Source organism: Somniosus microcephalus, chromosome 5, assembly GCF_052327205.1.
Source record: "Somniosus microcephalus isolate GS21.2 chromosome 5, FLI_Smic_1.0, whole genome shotgun sequence".
Lineage (NCBI taxonomy): Eukaryota > Metazoa > Chordata > Chondrichthyes > Squaliformes > Somniosidae > Somniosus > Somniosus microcephalus.
The window spans coordinates 56,256,226-56,262,514 of record NC_140991.1 but is presented as its reverse complement, the minus strand read 5'-3'; positions in this window follow the sequence as shown (position 1 = coordinate 56,262,514).

Genomic DNA, 6,289 nt, shown 5'->3' with positions numbered 1-6,289 from the left:
TTTGTAGACAGGACATACTTGGGCAATTTTCCACATTGCCGGGTAGATGCCAGTGTTGTAGCTGTACTGGAACAGCTTGGCTAGGGGCTCAGCTAGTTCTGGAGCACAAGTCTTCAGTACTATTGCTGGAATGTTGTCAGGGCCCATAGCCTTTGCAGTATCCAGTGTCTTCAGCCGTTTCTTGACATCACGTGGAGTGAATTGAATGGGCTGAAGATTGGCATCTGTGATGCTGGGGACCTCAGGAGGAGGCCGAGATGGATCATCCACTCGGCACTTCTGGCTGAAGATAGTTGCAAATGCTTCAGCCTTGTCTTTTGCACTCACGTGCTGGGCTCCACCATCATTGAGGATGGGGATATTTTTGGAGCCTCCTCCTCCTGTTAACTGTTTAATTGTCCACCACCACTCACGACTGGATGTGGCAGGACTGCAGAGCTTTGATTTGATCCGATGATTGTGAGATCGCTTAGCTCTGTCTATCACATGTTGCTTCCGTTGTTTGGCATGCAAGTAGTCCTGTGTTGTAGCCTCACCAGGTTGACACCTCATTTTTCGGTATGCCTGGTGCTGTTCCCGGCATGCTCTCCTGCACTCTTCATTAAACCAGGGTTGATCTCCCGGCTTGATGGTAATGGTAGAGTGAGGGATATGCCGGGCCATGAGGTTACAGATTGTGGCTGAATACAATTCTGCTGCTGCTGATGGCCCACAGCGCCTCATGGATGCCCAGTTTTGAGTTGCCAGATCTGTTCAAAATCTGTCCCATTTAGCACGGTGGTAATGCCACACAACACGGTGGAGGGTATCCTCAACATGAAGATGGGACTTCGTCTCCACAAGGACTGTGCGGTGGTCACTTCCACCAATGCTGTCATGGACAGATGCATCTGCAACAGGTAGATTGGTGAGGACGAGATCAAGTAGGTTTTTCCCTCTCGTTGGTTCCCTCACCACCTGTCGCAGACCCAGTCTGGCAGTTATGTCCTTTAGGTCTCGGCCAGCTCGGTCAGTTGTGGTGCTACCGAGCCACTCTTGGTGATGGACATTGAAGTCCCCCACCCAGAGGACATTTTGTGCCCTTGCTACTCTCAGTGCTTCTTCCAATTGGTGTTCAACATGAAGGAGTACTGATTCATCAGCTGAGGGAGGGCGGTAGGTGGTAATCAGCAGGAGGTTTCCTTGCCCATGTTTGACTTGATGCCATGAGACCTCATGGGGTGCTGAGTCAATGTTGAGGACTCCCAGGGCTACTCTCTCCCGACTGTATACCACGGTGCCACCACCTCTGGTGGGTCTGTCCTGTCGGTGGGACAGGACATACCCAGGGATGGTGATGGTGGTGTCTGGGACATTGGTTGTAAGGTATGATTCGGTAATTATGATTATGTCAGGCTGTTGCTTGACTAGTCTGTGGGACAGCTCTCCAAATTTTGGCACAAGCCCCCAGATGTTGGTAAGGAGGACTTTGCAGGGTCAACAGGGCTGGGTTTGCCGTTGTCGTTTCCAGTGCCGAGGTCGATGCCGGGTGGTCCGTCCGGTTTTATTCTTATTGTTTTTCGTAGCGGTTGTTTACAACTGAGTGGCTTGCTAGGCCATTTCAGAGGGCATTAAGAGTCAACCACATTGCTGTGGGTCTGGAGTCACATGTAGGTCAGACCAGGTAAGGACGGCAGATTTCCTTCCCTAAAGGACATTAGTGAACCAGATGGGTTTTTGCAACAATCGACAATGGTATCATGGTCGCCATTATTAAGACTAACATTTAATTCCAGAATTAAATTGAATTGAATTTAAATTCCACCAGCTGCCGTCTTGGAGCTGGATTGTGTTGGTAAGTTTGAAAGCTTGGTGGATATTTGGCAAGTGAAGTGATTGGCTGATAAGGTAAGATGGACTGCAATAGTCTTTTTCAGTCCTGTACACACTGGAGTACTGTGAACAGTTCTGGTCTTCATATTATAAAAAGAATATAGAGGCACTGGAGAAGGTGCAAAAATGATTTACTAGGATGATACCAGAACTGAGAGGTTATACCCATCAGGAAAGATTGAACAGGCTGGGGCTCTTTTCTCAAGAAAAGAGAAGGCTGAGCAGTTACCTGATACAGGTCTTTAAGATTATGAAAGGGTTTGATAGGGTAGACGTAGAGAGGATATTTCCACTTGCAGTGAGACCAGAACTAGGGGCCATAAATAGGAACAGGAGTAGGCCATTTAGCCCCTCAAGCCTGTTCTGTCATTCAATGAGATCATAGCTGATCTGTGACCTATATAAGATAGTCACTAATAAACACAATAGGGAATTCAGGAGAAACATCTTTACCCAGAGAGTGACTAGAATGTAGAACTCGCTACCACAAGGAGTAGTTGAGGCGACTAGCATAGATGCATTTAAGGGGAATCTAGATAAACACATGAGGAGAAAGATATGTTGATGGGGTTAGATGAAAAAGGGTGGGAGGAGGCTCGTGTGAGCACAAACACAGGCGTGGACCTGTTGGGTCTAATGGCCTGTTTCTGTGCTGTAAATACTGTGTACAAATGTAAGAAGTCACACAACACCAGGTTATAGTCCAACAGTTTTATTTGAAATCACAAGCTTTCGGAGCGCTGCTCCTTCATCAGGTGAAGTGGAGAGATGCATAAAGACACAGCTTATATAGTCAGAGAATAATGCCAGATGATTACAGGTAATCTTTCTAACTGCCATTTATCACACCTCGGCAGAGAGATAATCACAGCAATCAAAGGTGTGAATGGTGTCCAAACAGGTCAGTCAGGAAAACATTACATCAAAGAACAATGAGGTGGGGTCACAAGGGGTCAAATGTTGCAGATGCTGGGGTCTGTATGAAAAACAAAAAACAGACAAGCAAACATTTTTTTTGCTGGAAATCACAGCAGGTCCGGTCTCATCTGTGCAGAGAGAAGAAGCCAACGATGACTCGAGTCTGGATGACCCTACGTCAGGTGGGGTTACATGTAGCGTGACATGAACCCAAGATCCCGGTTGAGGCCGTCCTCATGAGTGCGGAACTTGGCTATCAGTTTCTGCTCTACGATTTTGCGTTGTCGTGTGTCTCGAAGGCCGCCTTGGAGAATGCTTACCCGAAGATCGGAGGCTGAATGTCCTTGACTGCTGAAGTGTTCCCCGACTGGGAGGGAACACTCCTGCCTGGCGATTGTTGCGTGGTGTCTGTTCATCCGTTGTCGCAGTGTCTGCATGGTCTCGCCGATGTACCATGCTCCGGGGGCATCCTTTCCTGCAACATATGAGGTAGACAACGTTGGCCGAGTCACATGAGTATGTACCATGTACCTGGTGGGTGGTGTCCTCACGTGTGATGATGGTATCTGTGTTGATGATCTGGCATGTCTTGCAGAGGTTGCTGTGGCAGGGTTGTGTGGTGTCGTGGTCGCTGTTCTCCTAAAAGCTGGATGATTTGCTGCGAACGATGGTCTGTTAGAGGTTAGGCGGCTGTTTGAAGGCGAGTAGTGGAGGCGTGGGGATGGCCTTAGCGAGGTGTTCGTCATCATCGATGACATGTTGAAGGCTGCGAAGAACATGGCGTACTTTCTCCGCTCCGGGGAAGTACTGGACGACGAAGGGTACTCTGTTGGTTGTGTCCCGTGTTTGTCTTCTGAGGAGGTCTATGCGATTTTTTGCTGTGGCCCGTCAGAACTGTCGATCGACGAGTCAAGCATCATATCCCATTCTTATGAGGGCGTCTTTCAGCGTCTGTAGGTGTCCATCGCGTTCCTCCTCGTCTGAGCAGATCCTGTGTATTTGCAGGGCTTGTCCATAGGGGATGGCTTCTTTAACGTGGTTAGGGTGGAAGCTGGAGAAGTGGAGCATCCTGAGGTTGTCCGTGGGCTTGCGGTAGAGTGAAGTGCTGAGGTGTCCGTCTTTGATGGAGATTCGTGTGTCCAAGACTGAAACCGATTCTGAGGAGTAGTCCATGGTGAGTTTGATGGTGGGATGGAACTTGTTGATGTTATCGTGTAGTCTTTTCAGTGATTCTTCGCCGTGGGTCCATAGGAAGAAAATGTCGTCGATGTATCTGGTGTATAGCGTTGGTTGGAGGTCCTGTGCAGTGAAGAAGTCTTGCTCGAACTTGTGCATGAAGATGTTGGCGTATTGGGGTGCGAATTTGGTCCCCATGGCTGTTCCGTGTGTTTGGGTAAAGAACTGGTTGTCGAAGGTGAAGACATTGTGGTCAAGGATGAAGTGGATGAGTTGTAGGATGGCGTCTGGAGATTGGCTGTTGTTGGTGTTGAGTACTGAGGCTGTCGCAGCGATGCCATCATCGTGGGGGATACTGGTGTAGAGTGCCGAGACGTCCATCGTGGCGAGGAGTGTTCCGGTTCAACTGGTCCGTGGGTGCTGAGTTTGTGTAAGAAGTCTGTAGTGTCGCGACAGAAGCTGGGGGTTCCCTGTACGATGGGTTTCAGGATGCCCTCGACGTATCCAGAGAGGTTCTCACACAGGGTTCCGTTGCCTGATATGATAGGACGTCCGGGTGTGTTGGCTTTGTGTATCTTTGGGAGGCAGTAGAAGTCTCCCATGCGGGGAGTACGTGAGATGAGAGCGCGTAGGATGCTTTGAAGGTCTGGATCGAAGGTCTTGATCAGTCTGTTGAGTTGGCGGGTGTGTTCTTTGGTCGGATCTGCGGGTAACTGTCTGTAGTGTTCTGGTTGTCCAGTTGTTGGTATGCTTCTTTGCAATAGTCCATTCTGTTCTGTACGACGATGGCTCCTCCTTTGTCTACTGGTTTGATGACGATGTTGCGGTTGGTCTTGAGAGCATGGATGGCGTTGCGTTTTGCTCGGGTGACATTCTGGACTGTCTTGTGAGTGCGGCTGATGAATCTGGTGTTGATGCATCTCCTGACAGCTTGAGCATACATGTCAAGCTTAGGGCAGCGACCCTCCGGAGGGGTCCAATTTGACTCTTTCTTCTTCGGTTGCTGCACTGCGGCTCCCTCTGTCTGCTGTTCCGGATCGTTGGTTGTTCATTGGGTTCACTGCTGACATCTTGGGATTTGTGGAAGAATTCCCGGAGCCTCATTCTCCTGATGAATTCCTCTGTGTCTGCCACGAGACCGATGGGGTCCATTTTGGTGGTGGGGCAGAAATTGAGCCCTCGGCTGAGAACTTCAATTTCGTCTGGTTGAAGGGTGTGGTCGGACAAGCTGACAATGGACTTCCCTGTGGTTTCAACCGTGGTACCGGGGGAGGCTTGGTTGCTGCTGGTGGTGATGCCGAGTTTCTCAAGCTTCCTGTTCTTGGTGTGCATGTAGGCTGTTCTTGGTGTGCATGTAGGCAGTGTAGTTCCGTTGCCTCGTCTGTTTGGCGGTCTCTCGTAGCTGGTCTGCTGTGTCCTGAGCACAGGATGGGAACATGGACTCCATCTCGGTTTCGAGGTTGCGGCGTCTGCTGTAGAGCTAGTGTACGAGATGGTTGAGGAGTGTGCGGGAGGTACGATGGCAGAGTCTCTCAGCGTAGTCTGTGTTGTAGGTCGACTTGAGTGGGTTCGTGATCGTGACCAGTTGAACCAGGAACACTCCTCGCCACGATGGACGTCTCGGCACTCTACACCAGTATCCCCCATGATGATGGCATCGCTGCGACAGCCTCAGTACTCAACACCAACAACAGCCAATCTCCAGACGCCATCCTACAACTCATCCGCTTCATCCTTGACCACAATGTCTTCACCTTCGACAACCAGTTCTTTACCCAAACACACGGAACAGCCATGGGGACCAAATTCGCACCCCAATACGCCAACATCTTCATGCACAAGTTCGAGCAAGACTTCTTCACTGCACAGGACCTCCAACCAACGCTATACACCAGATACATCGACGACATTTTCTTCCTATGGACCCACAGCGAAGAATCACTGAAAAGACTACACGATAACATCAACAAGTTCCATCCCACCATCAAACTCACCATGGACTACTCCTCAGAATCGTTTTCATTCTTGGACACACGAATCTCCATCAAAGACGGACACCTCAGCATTTCACTCTACCGCAAGCCCATGGACAACCTCAGGATGCTCCACTTCTCCAGCTTCCACCCTAACCACGTTAAAGAAGCCATCCCCTATGGACAAGCCCTGCGAATACACAGGATCTGCTCAGACGAGGAGGAACGCGATGGACACCTACAGACGCTGAAAGATGCCCTCGTAAGAACGGGATATGACGCTCGACTCGCCGATCGACAGTTCTGACGGGCCACAGCAAAAAGTCGCATAGACCTCCTCAGAAGACAAA